This window comes from Schistocerca gregaria, chromosome 4, assembly GCF_023897955.1.
Source record: "Schistocerca gregaria isolate iqSchGreg1 chromosome 4, iqSchGreg1.2, whole genome shotgun sequence".
In the NCBI taxonomy this organism is placed as follows: Eukaryota; Metazoa; Arthropoda; class Insecta; order Orthoptera; family Acrididae; genus Schistocerca; species Schistocerca gregaria.
In genome coordinates this window covers 288,105,086-288,119,245 of record NC_064923.1, presented here as the reverse complement: position 1 = coordinate 288,119,245, position 14,160 = coordinate 288,105,086, and the positions used below count along the sequence as shown (strand labels likewise).

Genomic DNA, 14,160 nt, shown 5'->3' with positions numbered 1-14,160 from the left:
TTTAAGTGTCTCATTTCCTAATCTAATTCCCTCAGCATCGCCCGACTTAATTCGACTACATTCCATTATCCTCGTTTTGCTTTTGTTGATGTTCATCTTATATCCTCCTTTCAAGATACTGTCCATTCCGTTCAACTGCTCTTCCAAGTCCTTTGCTGTCTCTGACAGAATTACAATGTCACCGGCGAACCTCAAAGTTTTTATTTCTTCTCCATGGATATTATTACCTACTCCGAATTTTTCTTTTGTTTCCTTTACTGCTTGCTCAATATACAGATTGAATAACATCGGGGAGAGACTACAACCCTGTCTCACTCCCTTTCCAACCACTGCTTCCCTTTCATGCCCCTCAACTCTTATAACTGCCATTTGATTTCTATATTTCGCTCCCTATATTTTACCCCTGCCACCTTCACAATTTGAAAGAGAGTATTCCAGTCAACATTGTCAAAAGCTTTCTCTAAGTCTACAAATGCTAGAAATGTAGGTTTGCCTTTCCTTAATCTAGCTTCTAAGATAAGCCGTAGGGACAGTACTGCCTCAAGTGTTCAAATATTTCAACGGAATCCAAAATGATCTTCCCCAAGGTCGGCTTCTACTCGACTTTCCATTCGTCTGTAAAGAATTCGAGTTAGTATTTTGCAGCCGTGACTTATTAAACTGATAGTCGGTAATTTTCACATCTGCCAACATCTGCGTTCTTTGGGATTGAGATTATTATATTCATCTTGAAGTCTGAGGGTATTTCGCCTGTCTCATACATCTTGCTCACCAGATGGAATAGTTTTGTCAGGACTGGCTCTCCCAAGGACGTCAATAGTTCTAATGGAATGTTGTGTACTCCTGGGGCCTTGTTTCGATTCAGGTTTTTCAGTGCTCTGTCGAAGTCTTCGCGCAGTATCGTATCTCCCATTTCATCTTCATATACATCCTCTTGCATTTCCATAATATTGTCCTCAAGTACATCGCCCTTGTATAGACCCTTTATATACTCCTTCCACCTTTCAGCTTTCCCTTCTTTGCTTAGAACTGGGTTTCCATCTGAGCGCTTTATATTTATGCAAGTGGTTCTCTTTTCACCAAACGTCTCTTTAATTTCCCAGTAGGTAGTATCTATCTTACCCCTACTGAGATAAGCCTCTACATCCTTATATTTATCCTTTAGCCATCCCTGCTTGGACATTTTGCACTTCCTGTCGACGACATTTTTGAGACGTTTGTATTCCTTTTTGCCTGCTTCATTTACTGCATTTTTTTATTTTCTTCCTTCATTGATTAAATTCAATATGTCTTCTGTTACCCAAGGATTCTACTAGCCCTCGTCTTTTTACCTACTTGATCCTCTGCTGCCTTCACTACTTCACCCCTCAAAGCTAACCATTCTTCTTCTACTGTATTTCTTTTTTCCATTTCTGCCCTTTGTTCCCTTACGCTCTCTCTGAAACTCTGTACAACCTCTGGTTTAGTCAGTTTATCCAGTTCCCATCTTCTTAAATTCCCACCTTTTTGCAGTTTCTTCAGTTTTAATCTACGGTTCATAACCAATTGATAGTGGTCAGAGTATACATCTGCCCCTGGAAATGTCTTACAATTTAAAACCTGGTTCCTAAATCTCTGTCTTACCATTATATAATCTATCTGATACTTTTTAGTATCTCCAGGATTCTTCCATGTATACAACCTTCTTTCATGATTCTTGAACCAACTATTCGCTATGATAAGTTATGCTCTGCACACAGTTCTACCAGGCGGCTTCCTGTTTCATTTCTTACCCTCAATCCATATCCACCTACGTTTCCTTCTATCCCTTTTCCTACTACCGAATTCCTGTCACCCATGACTATTAAATTTTTGTCTCCCTTCACTATCAGAATAATTTCTTTTATTTCATCAACATTTCTTCAATTTCTTCGTCATCTGCAGAGCTAGTTGGCATATAAATTTGTACTACTGTAGTAGGCGTGGGCTTCGTGTCTATCTTGGCCACAATAATGCGTTCACTATGCTGTTTGTAGTAGCTTACCCGCATTCCTATTTTTTATTCATTATTAAACCTACTCCTGCCTTACCGCTATTTGACTTTGTATTTATAATCCTGTATTGGTTCAAATGGCTCTGAGCACTATGGGACTCAACTGCTGTGGTCATTAGTCCCCTAGAACTTAGAACTACTTAAACCTAACTAACCTAAGGGCATCACACACATCCATGCCCGAGGCAGGATTCGAACCTGCGACCGTAGCAGTCGCACGGTTCCGGACTGCGCGCCTAGAACCGCGTATCCTGTATTCGCCTGACCAAAAGTCTTGTTCCTCCTGCCACAGAACTTCACTAATTCCCACTATATCTAACTTTAACCTATCCATTTCCCTTTTTAAATTTTCTAACCTACCTGCCCGATTAAGGGATCTGACATTCCACGCTGCGATCCGTAGCATGCCAGTTTTCTTTCTCCTGATAACGACGTCCTCTTGAGTAGTCCCCGCCCTGAGATTCGAATGGGGGACTATTTTACCTCCGGAATATTTTACCCAAGAGGACGCCATCATCATTAACCATACAGCAAAGCTGCATGCCGTCAGGAAAATTTACGGCTGTAGTTTCCCCTTGCTTTCAGCCGTTCGCAGTACCAGAACAGCAAGGCTATTTTCGTTAGTGTTACAAGGCCAGAGCAGTCAATCATCCAGACTGTTGCCCCTGCAACTACTGAAAAGGCTGCTGCCCCTCTTCAGGAACCACGCGTTTGTCTGGCCTTTCAACAGATACCCCTCCGTTGTGGTTGCACCTACGGTACGGCTATCTGTATCGCTGAGGCAGGTAAGCCTCCCCACCAACGGCAAGGTCCATGGGGGGGGGGGGGGGGGGGGAGGGGGCAAATTTAATATCGTGCACAATGATGGTAGGATCTTGGTCTGGAGAAGACCGAATACAGACCTGGACCGAAACAACATTCAATCCACGGTGAAGCACCGAGGTGGTGGAGTGATGGTGTGGGGCTCTATGTCAGCCTCCGGTGTCGGAAAATTAGTGTTTGTGGAAGGTACCATGGACAGATTTGTGTATATGAACATTCTCAAACAGAACTTATAACAGAGTGTTGACAGCTTGAGCCTTCCTAGAAATTATTACTTCCAACAGGACAATGATCCCAAACACACGGCGCAAATTTTCCGGCTGTGGTGGCTCTCCGAGAATGGGAAGGTACTAAGACGGAAACTACAAGAAAATTGGTCCATTCCATGCCGCGGATGTTGCTAGAAGTAACACATCGGAAGGGTATGCATACGAAGTATTCGTGATTTCCTGTCAAGAAGGTCGCAGTTCGTAGTAATAGACGGCAAATCATCGAGTAAAACTGAAGTGATATCAGGTGTTCCCCAGGGAAGCGACCTCTGTTGTTCCTGATCTATATAACTGACCTGGGTGATAAACTGAGCAGTTCTCTTAGGTTGTTCGCAGATGATGTTGTAATTTACCGTCTAGTAAGCTCATCCGAAGACGAGTTGCAAAGCGATTTAGAAAAAAAGATTGCTGTATGGTGTGGCAGGTGGCAGTTGACGCTAAATAACGAAAAGTGTGAGGTGATCCACATGAGTTCCAAAAGAAATCCGTTGGAATTCGATTACTCGATAAAAAGTACAATTCTAAAGTCTGTCAATTCAACTAAGTACCTGGGGTGTTAAAATTACGAACAACTTCAGTTGGAAAGACCACATAGATAATATTATGGGGAAAGCGAACCAAAGGTTGCGTTTCATTGGCAGGACACTTAGAAGATGCAACAATTCCACTAAAGAGACAGCTTACACTACACTCGTTCGTCCTCTGTTAGAATATTGCTGCGCGGTGTGGGATCCTTACCAAGTGGGATTGACGGAGGATATCGAAAGGGTGCAAAAAAGGGCACCTCGTTTTGTATTATCACGTAATAGGGGAGAGAGTGTGGCAGATATGATACGCGAGTTGGGATGGACGTCATTAAAGCAAAGACGTTTTTCGTCGCGGCGAGATCTATTTACGAAATTTCAGTCACCAACTTTCTCTTCCGAATGCGAACATATTTTGTTGAGAACAATCTACATAGGTAGGTATGATCATCAAACTAAAATAAGAGAAATCAGAGCTCGAACAGAAAGGATTAGGTGTTCGTTTTTCCCGCGCGCTGTTCGGGAATGGATGGTGGAGAGATAGTATGATTGTGGTTCGATGAAGCCTCTGCCAAGCACTTAAATGTGAATTGCAGAGTAATCATGTAAAGATGTAGACATGGTTCAAATGGTTCTGAGCACTATGGGACTTAACTTCTGAGGTCATCAGTCCCCTAGAACTTAGAACTACTTCAACCTAACTAACCTAAGGACATCACACACATCCATGCCGGAGGCAGGATTCGAATCTGCGACCGTAGCGGTCGCGCGGTTCCAGACTGTAGCGCCTAGAACAGCTCGGCCACCCCGGCCGGCTATTAAATATGTTCTGGCTTTGGTCTGTTGGTGTATGAATACTTAATTCCCAGCACAGTAGAGAACTTGGCATACGTTTTTGTATGTTGTTTTGTAAAGGCTTGCTCATTCTCGTTCTATATACCAGCATAGCTGCATTGGGGACTGGCCGATGTATATAGTGCACATCCAACAAGTGTTTTTGGTTTCCTATTGTCAACAAAGGCAGTTTACTTTTCCACGCTCTAGTGTATGAATACTTATTTCCGTTACTGTATGTGTCGATACAAAGTCAGTCATCAAAACCTATAGATCAACCGTTTGTATAGATAAATGAGTTTATATGGAACCAACATACTGAGAGTCGTACTCGCACTTGTCCAATTGTTTTCTTTGTTTGTGTGTGCGTGTGTGTGTGTGTGAGTAAATTAGTGAAGATACGTTAGAAGTGATAATTGATTATTACGTCTTCTGCATAAGGTCGTCATGCAAACAAACATATCATTTGAAACTTACTGGCAGATTAAAACTGTTTGCCGGACCGAGACTCGAACTCGGGACCTTTGCCTTTCGCGGGCAAGTGCTCTACCAACTGAGCTACCCAAGCACGACTCACGCCCTGTCCTCACAGCTTTACTTCCGCCAGTACCTCGCCTCCTACCTTCCAAACATTACAGAAGCTCTCCTGCGAACCTTGCAGAACTAGCACTTCTTAAAGAAAGTTGGTAGAGCACATGCCGCGAAAGGCAAAGGTCCCGAGTTCGAGTCTCGGACCGGCACACAGTTTTAATCTGCCACGAAGTTTCATATCAGCGCACACTCCGCTGCAGAGTGAAAATCTCATTCTGGAAACATATCATTTGTTTAAATTTATTTATATTTAGTTTTCCTGGCCCGGAACATACTTGTAACATGATTTTGAATCGTTTCGTGAAAAGTGTTAAGGATATCACGGGCTTGAGCAGCATGGAGGTCGGGTAAGGAGGACAAAGGGCCCGGGGCAGGTAGCGCAACCTTGCCCGGCTCCCGCACGACAAGTGTCGGCGCGTGCGGCCCGGCCGCCTCGGCTCGCCGTGAACTTGGCCGCGCACCGCGCACAAGGCGAGGGCGACACGAGGGCGCATGCCGATCTGGGGCGTGGCCCGCCGCCCGCAGCCAGCCAGCGGGCGGCCGCTCCGCTTCGCTTCGGACGCGCATCTCCGCCGAAAGGACGACCGCCCCACACCGCGCCTCCCGCGTGTCGAGCAGGCGCGCACCACCCGGCTGACCGGGAGAGCGCACTGGCTGCGTGTCCAGGTTGTAGTGCTCTCCTGAACGATGATCTACATCTACATCCATACTACGCAAGTCACCTGAGGGTGTGTGGCGAAGGGGACCCTGAGTACCTCTATCGGTTCTCCCTTCTATTCCAGTCTCGTATTGTTCGTGGAAAGAAGGATTGTCGGTATGCTTCTGTGTGGGCTCTAATCTCTCTGATTTTATCCTCACGGTCTCTTCGCGAGATATACGTAGGAGCGAGCAATATACTGGTTGACTCTTCGGTGAAGGTATGTTCTCGAAACTTTAACAAAAGCCCGTACCGAGCAACTGAGCGTCTCTCCTGCAGAGTCTTCCACTGGAGTTTATCTATCATCTCCGTAACGTTTTCGCAATTACTAAATGATCGTGTAACGAAGCGCGCTGCTCTCCGTTGGATCTTCTCTATCTCTTCCATCAACCCTATCTGGTACGGATCCCACACTGCTGAGCAGTATTCAAGCAGTGGGCGAAAAAGCGCACTGTAACCTACTTCCTTTGTTTTCGGATTGCATTTCCTTAGGATTCTTCCAGTGAATCTCAGTCTGGCATCTGCTTTAACGACGATCAACTTTATATGATCATTCCAATTTAAATCACTCCTAATGCGTACTCCCAGATAATTTATGGAATTAACTGCTTCCAGTTGCTGATCTGCTATATTGTAGCTAAATGATATGGGATCTTTCTTTCTATGTATTCGCAAGACATTACACTTGTCTACATTGTGATTCAATTGCCTTTCCCTGCACCATGCGTCAATTCGCTGCAGATCCTCCTGCATTTCAGTACAATTTTCCATTGTTACAACCTCTCGATATACCACAGCATCATCGGCAAAAAGCCTCAGTGAACTTCCGATGTCATCCACAACGTATATTGTGAATAGGAACGGTCCTACGACACTCCCCTGCGGCACACCTGAAATCACTCTTACTTCGGAAGACGTCTCTCCATTGAGAATGACATGCTGCGTTCTCTGATGGAGCTCTTCACGCTAGGCTATCTCGTACATGTCTCTTCACCTCCGAACAACTACTGCGACCAACATCCATCTGAGCCTGCTTACTTTACTCGATGTTGGTTTCTCCGAAAGTTTGTGTGCTATCTCTCTGCACTATCAAACTGATGTTTTCGTGATGCCTAAGAATAGCCCACCAATCAATCACTTCTTTTAGTCAGCTCTTGACATAATTCTGTTTCCCTATTTATTCAGCACGTTCCAACTACATCTACAGACGTGCCCCGCAAGCGACAGCGGAGAGTACCTTGTACCGCTATTAGTAGTCCCGTTTTCTGTTCCACTAGCAAACGGAGTATACGCCCCCATATCAGCCCTAATTTCTCTTCTGTTGTATTCTCGGCCCCTACGAGAAATGTACGTTGGCTGCAGCAGAATCATTCTGCTGTTAACGGCAAATTCCCGTTCTCTAAAATTTGTCAATACTGTTTTGCGAAGCCGGCCGCTGTGGCCGAGCGGTTCTAGGCTCTTCAGTCTGGAACCGCGCGACTGCTAAGGTAGCAAGTTCGAATCCTGCCTCGGGCGTGGATGTGTGTGATGCCCTTAGGTTAGTTAGGTTTAAGTGGTTCTAAGTTCTAGGGGACTGATGACCTCAGATGTTAAGTCCCATAGTGCTCAGAGCCATTTGAACCATTTTGCCTCAAGTGATTACCAGTTTTGTTAATGAAACATCTCCGCATGACATCCAGCTCGCGCTATTCGTTCACGAGACTCAGAGGGCCATAGACACGGGTTCACAGGTAGATGGCGTGTTTCTTGACTTCGGCAAGGCGTTCGATAGAGTTCCCCACAGTCGTTTAATGAACAAAGCAAGAGCATATGGACTATCAGACCAATTGTGTGATTGGACTGAAGAGTTCCTAGATAACAGAACGCAGCATGTCATTCTCAATGGAGAAACGTCTTCCGAAGTAAGAGTGATTTCAGGTGTGCCGCAGGGGAGTGTCGTAGGACCGTTGCTATTCAAAATATACATAAATGACCTTGTGGATGACATCGGAAGTTCACTGAGGCTTTTTGCCGATGATGCTGTGGTGTATCGAGAGGTTGTAACAATGGAAAATTGTACTGAAATGCAGGAGGTTCTGAAGTGAATTGACGCATACTGCAGGGAATGGCAATTGAATCTCAATGTAGACAAGTGTGATGTGCTGCGAATACATAGATAGATCCCTTATCATTTAGCTACAAAATAGCAGGTCAGCAACTGGAAGCATTTAATTCCATAAATTATCTGGGAGTACGCATTAGGAGTGATTTAAAATGGAATGATCATATAAAGTTGATAGTTGGTAAAGCAGATGCCAGACAGAATCATTGGAAGGATTCTAAGGAAATGCAATCCGAAAACAAAGGAAGTAGGTTACAGTACGCTTTTTGGCCCACTGCTTGAATACTGCTCAGCAGTGTGGGATACGTACCAGATAGGGTTAATAGAAGAGATAGAGAAGATCCAACGGAGAGCAGCGCGCTTCATTACAGGATCATTTAGTAATCGCGAAAGCGTTACGGAGATGATAGATAATCTCCAGTGGAAGACTCTGCAGGAGAGACGCTCAGTAGCTCGGTAAGTTTCGAGAACATACCTTCACCGAAGAGTCAACCAGTATATTGCTTCTTCCTACGTATATGTCGGGAAGAGACCCTGAGGATAAAATCAGAGAGATTAGAGCCCACACAGAAGCATACCGACAATCCTTCTTTCCACGAACAATACGAGACTGGAATACAAGGGAGAACCGATAGAGGTACTCAGGATACCCTCTGCCACACACCGTCAGGTGGCTTGCGGAGTATGGATGTAGATGTAGATGTATGTTGAGCGAATCTACTAGTGACAAGTACAACAGTACGCCTCTGATCTCCTTCGATGTCTTCTTTTAATCCGACTTGTTCGGCATCTGAAACATTCGAGCGGTACTCTAGAATGGTTTGCATAACCCTTCACAGATGAGCTACACTTCCTAGAATTCTCTCAATAAATCGAAATCGACCATTCACCTTCTCTACCAACCTCCTCGCCTGCTCATTCCATTTCATATCGCTCTACAACGTTACGGCTAGATACTTAATCGATTTGACTATGTCAAGCAGCACACTTCTTTTTACGGCCCGCCACGAATTCCTCTCCTGCGGCAACCTCTTCATCTCAGAGTAGCACTTGCAACCTGCGTCCTCAGTTATTTGCTGGATGTATTCCAATCTCTCTCTTCCTCTGCAGTTTTTACCCTCTACAGTTCGCTCTAGTACCACGGAGCTTATTCCCTGATGGCTTAACTCATGTTCTATCATCCGGTCCCTTGTTCTTGTCGGTGTTTACCATATTTTCCTCTCTTCACCATTTCCGCCAAGAACTTCCACATTCCTTATCTTATAAGTACTTCTGATACACCTGATTTCCAACATTCTTCAGTAGCATCACATCTCAAGCGCTTGAATTCTCTTTTGCTCCTGATTTCCCACTGTCCATGATTCACTGTTCTCCAAAAGTACATCCTCAGAAATTTCGTCCTCCAGTTACGGCCTATGTCTGACACCAGTAGACTTACCGTAACCATAAGTGCCCTCTTTGCCTTGCTTCCCCTGTCATGAGTTGTTTTGCTTCCAAGGTAGAATTACTTAATTTCGCCTACAACGGTATCAGAAATAGTATTAAAGCATGACGGGCAATTAAAAGGAACAAAGATTTACGTGTTTAATACGCGATATAAAGAGGCAGTAGTATCATTGCTCAAGGACGAACTAGAAAGACTTAGCCAAGTGTAGGATCATGAAGAACTGTGGTTTAAGTTTAGAGGAATAGTTGATCACTACTGGATCGATACGCGGGTAAGAAGGATGTTCTTGATGGAAGACCCTCCATTGCATACATTCACTCCATCGTATACATTCACTGCAGTGGAATCTTATGGAAAGATCCCTCACAAAAACCAAACAAATTCTGGTCATGTGCAAAGGCTAAGAGTGGTACTAAAGTTAGCGTCCAATGCACATGGATGACAGAGGAATCGGAATTGGGGTACCAAAGTAAAGCAGAAATTCGTAATTCTGGTTTCAAATATTTGTTTACAAAGGAAGATGTAGGAGTGCTGAGTTAGCTTAATCCTCGTAGTATCGAAAAGATTAGGTATGTAGGTATTTGTTTCACGGTCGTTGAGAAACAACTGAACAAGGCTCCAAGCCCGATGGAATCGCTGTCAGATTATGTACAGCATTTTTAGTCGAGTTAGACCTCATTTTACACGTAAAATATTGTAAATTCCAAGAACGCACAGGTCACACCTATCTACAAGAAGCTCGCCATAAGTGATCCACAAAACTAGCGTACAAAAAATGGTTCAAATGGCTCTCAGCACAATGGAACTTAACTTCTGAGGTCATCAGTCCCCTAGAACGTAGAACTACTTAAACCTAACTAACCTAAGGACATCACACACATCCATGCCCGAGGCAGGATTCGAACCTGCGACCGTAGGAGTCACGCAGTTCCAGACTGCTAGCGTAAAATATACTTGACATCCATTAGTTACAGAACCCTATAATCTGAGTTCAAACGTAATTAGTTACTCGAAAGGGATCACTTCCATATCAATCAGCTTGGAACCCAAAAACGTCGATCATGCGAAACCCATCTAGCGCTTTTCTCACATGTCACTCTGAAAAGTACAGTGCAAGGCATTCTGATACAAAATTTCTTGACTTCCTAAAAGCATGTTGCTCGGTACCACAACCACCTTTATAGAAAGTACGTTTATATGTGTTACCAAACAAAATTTGTGACTAGCTTGAGGATTTCTCGCAGGGAAGACGCATCATGTTGTATATGATGGAGAGTTTTCGCCATAAGAATCTTCAGGCTTGCTTTGCTCGTTTTATGTATTAATGAGTGACAGACAATAGTAACCTCAGACTATCTGCAGATGCTACAGTTGTCTATAATGAAGCAGTAACTGAAAAAAGCTGCACAGGTATCTGTGCCGATCGTAATAAGATTCCCACGTGGTTCAGAAATGTAAAATTTTGTATTTACAAAACAGAGTTCAAGATCATTGAGTCACAACTGCAATCACACAAATACTTGGCTGTAATAATTTGTGGGGATATGAACTAAGATGTTCCCATTGGCTCCATTGTAGGTAAAGTGGGCGACAGACTTCAACTGTTGCTTACAAAACACGTGAACCTCATCATACAACATTGTCCATTTGTGTTGGAGCCACAGCAGATAGGACCAGAAGGCTTTGGTACGCATAGAAAGAAGGACATCAGGAATGGTCAAAGATTCGTTGCACATACACGAGAGTGTCACGAAAATGCTGAGAAACCTAAACTGCAAGACACCTGAAGATAGACGCCAATCATACCACAAAAGTCTGCTAATGAAATATCAAGAATCAAGGATCTAAACGTCAAGCAAGGAACGAAGTCAATATTCTACTAATTGTAGTGTATAGGGAGGCATTTATGCATCCATTTAGCTTGAGTCCTATTCACTGTCATTTATAGGATCTCCAACAATTTCTCCTTACTACATCTATTTTATATCTAACACGAGCTGCCAATTCCTATTACCTAAATCGTTTCGCATTCAACTACCTCGATAGCTTACTTTGGACCCTCTTCAAAGTACCAGCTATCCAGAGTTCCCGTAATCTCACACCAAGGCGAACAATATAAATTAACAAGTCGTCCTTCAAGTTATCGCACTACCCTTCTATGTCCTACTTGATATCAATAATCAACTCCTTGCATTCGGTAGAAATCCTATTGAGACACAAGCGATAACTTTACCTGTGATCTTATACAGATCCGTCCACATGGTCCCAGTGACGAGTAGTAACTCACTGATATAGACTGTGCCTTTCGCAAATGTATTATTGCCACTGACCTAGGCATCCGCAGCCGTTCCCGTACTGTTCTCCAGGAGTAGAGTCGGCTTTCCAACACACTCCAAGATCATAGGATCATTTCAGCACCAGCAGAGTTCCTACTACGAATTGATAGATGTATGAATCGGAAGTAATCCCATAACTTTTCAACAGCCAAGTGGTATCCCTCTTACTACTTCCTTCCCGCAACAGGTCTTGTCAGAAGCCACATCTGTCCATATTACAGCTCTACAGTTCCTCCACGAGCTATACTCCACCTCCGGTTGTTGTGTCAATTGTCGCTATCTTTCTGCAGACCGATGACTAGCGCGTATTCGTACGCTTGCAGGAAATACAGAGGTACAACAGAAAATCCATTAGATTTAAAGTTTCACTCCACTGTTGGAAACAATCCCCTAGGCTGTGTCTAAACCATTTCTCCGCATCAGCTTATCTTCCAGGAGTTTTCGCCCCGCAAGTTACGAAGAAGAACTTCTGTACATTTTGAGGGTAGGAGAAAAGATGCTGTGAGAGTGAGTCTTTAGTCGCGCTTGGACAGCTCAGTCGGTAGAGGACTTCTCCCCCAGAGGCAATTATCACGGGTTCGAGTCCCAGTGCGGCACACAGTTTTAATATGCCAGGAATTTTCGGGCAACACTACGTTTGATAAAGTTTTCACAGAAACGGCTGTGTCCAGTGTACCTGTATTTTTTAACATTTTGACTGAAACATTTTTCAACATGTTGGGTGGATTGCTACAACGGCTCAGCGCAAAAGTGTCTACTGTGCAACTGACTGCTGTTGAGAATGTGACACAACTCACTTAGCGGTTATGGAATAAAGAGTCCATTTCTTGTCTGCCACTGGGATCTAACTCTCACTGCTGCTTATACAGACTAGAGTAGTGAAGCATCCAGCACACACGCTCGAATTTCAATGCTACTACATTCTTCTACACACCATCGGCGGGTATGTAAATGATCGGAGTTACAATTACCTGTGCCAGATAGAAATACCAACAAGTGCATCAGTATTGTTCGTGTTTAGTGTTGTTACCCGGCTTCATAGACTCATGCTCATAAATTAAGGGTAATTGCATAATGTGGTGCCACACAACGTGCCACTACAAAAAAACTGGCGGCAACAGCATAGGCACATAGGGAACGCTCACGACACAGATCTGTAAGTCCATGGTATTGGTGATAAGTTGAGAAAACCGTCCCGAAACACATGTGCTACAAAACGCCACTGTTTCTTGCGCATGTACCCCGACATCAATGTGGGATACGATTACCATGCACACGTAAACAGGTCGCACAACGGGTTGGCATACTCTGGATCAGGTGATCAAGTAGCTGCTGGGGTTTAGCCTCCCATTCTTGCATTGATACCTGTCGGAGCTCCTGAAGTGTTGCACGGGTTTGAAGACGTGGAGCGATATGTTGACCGAGAGCATCCCAGACGTGATCGATGAGGTTTAGGTCTGGAGAACAGGCAGGCCACTCCATCCGCCTGATATCTTTTGTTTCAAGGTTCTCCTTCACGATGGCAGCTCCGTGGGGCCGTGTGTTATCATCCATCAGGTGGAAGGTGGGACTCAGTGCACCCCTGAAAAGGCGGACATACTGGTGCAAAATGATGTCCCGATACACCTGACCTGTTACAGTTCCTCTGTCAAAGACATGCAGGGATGCACGTGCACCAGTCATAACCTCACCCCACACCATCAAACCACGACCTACATACAGTTCCCTTTCAAGGACATTAAGGGGTTGGTATCTGGTTCCTGGTTCACGCCAGATGAAAAACCGGCGAGAATCACTATTCAAGACTATACCTGGAATCGTCCGTGAACATAACCTGGGACCACTGTTCCAATGACCCTGTACTATGTTCTTGACACTAGGCTTTACGGGATCTCCTGTGACCAGGGGTCAGTGGAATGCACCTTGCAGGTCTCCGGGCGAATAAACCATGTCCGCTCAGTCGTCTGTAATGTGGGTGTCTGGAGACAACTGTTCCAGTGGCTCCAATAAGGTCCCAAGCAAGGCTAACTGATGGTGACATATTGGTCTTCTTGTGGTGTTGTACGCTGTGGACGTCCCGTACTGTAGCGCCTGGACAGGTTTCCTGTCTGCAGGAATCGTTGCCATAATCTTGAGATCACACTTTGTGGCACACGGAGGGCCCGTGCTACGACCTGCTGTGTTTGACCAGCCTCCAGTCGCCCTAGTATTCTACCCCTCATAACGTCATCAACATGTGTTCTCTGAGCAATTTTCAACACACAGTCACCATTAGCACGTCCGAAAACGTCTGCACACTTACTCGCTGAACCGTATTCTGACATGTACTAAGCACCTCTGCGTATGTGGTCTGCTGCCAGCGCCACTGTGCAACGACCGCAGGTCAAATGCACCGCATAGTCATACCCCGAGGTGATTTAAACCCGCATGCAACCCACCATAGCGTTGGTTCACCATTATCAGCATTATCCTTAATTTATGAGCGTGAGTGTAGGACGTATAAGGGG

General features: G+C 44.6%; 1 non-coding gene across 1 annotated transcript; it reads right to left on the bottom strand.

Annotated features, from left to right (window-relative positions):
- Window positions 1-4,975: 4,975 nt before the first annotated feature.
- Window positions 4,976-5,050, bottom strand: Trnas-cga (transfer RNA serine (anticodon CGA)). The gene has a single exon. It is a non-coding gene; the product is annotated as a tRNA-Ser (tRNA).
- Between the last annotated feature and the right edge of the window lie 9,110 nt (window positions 5,051-14,160).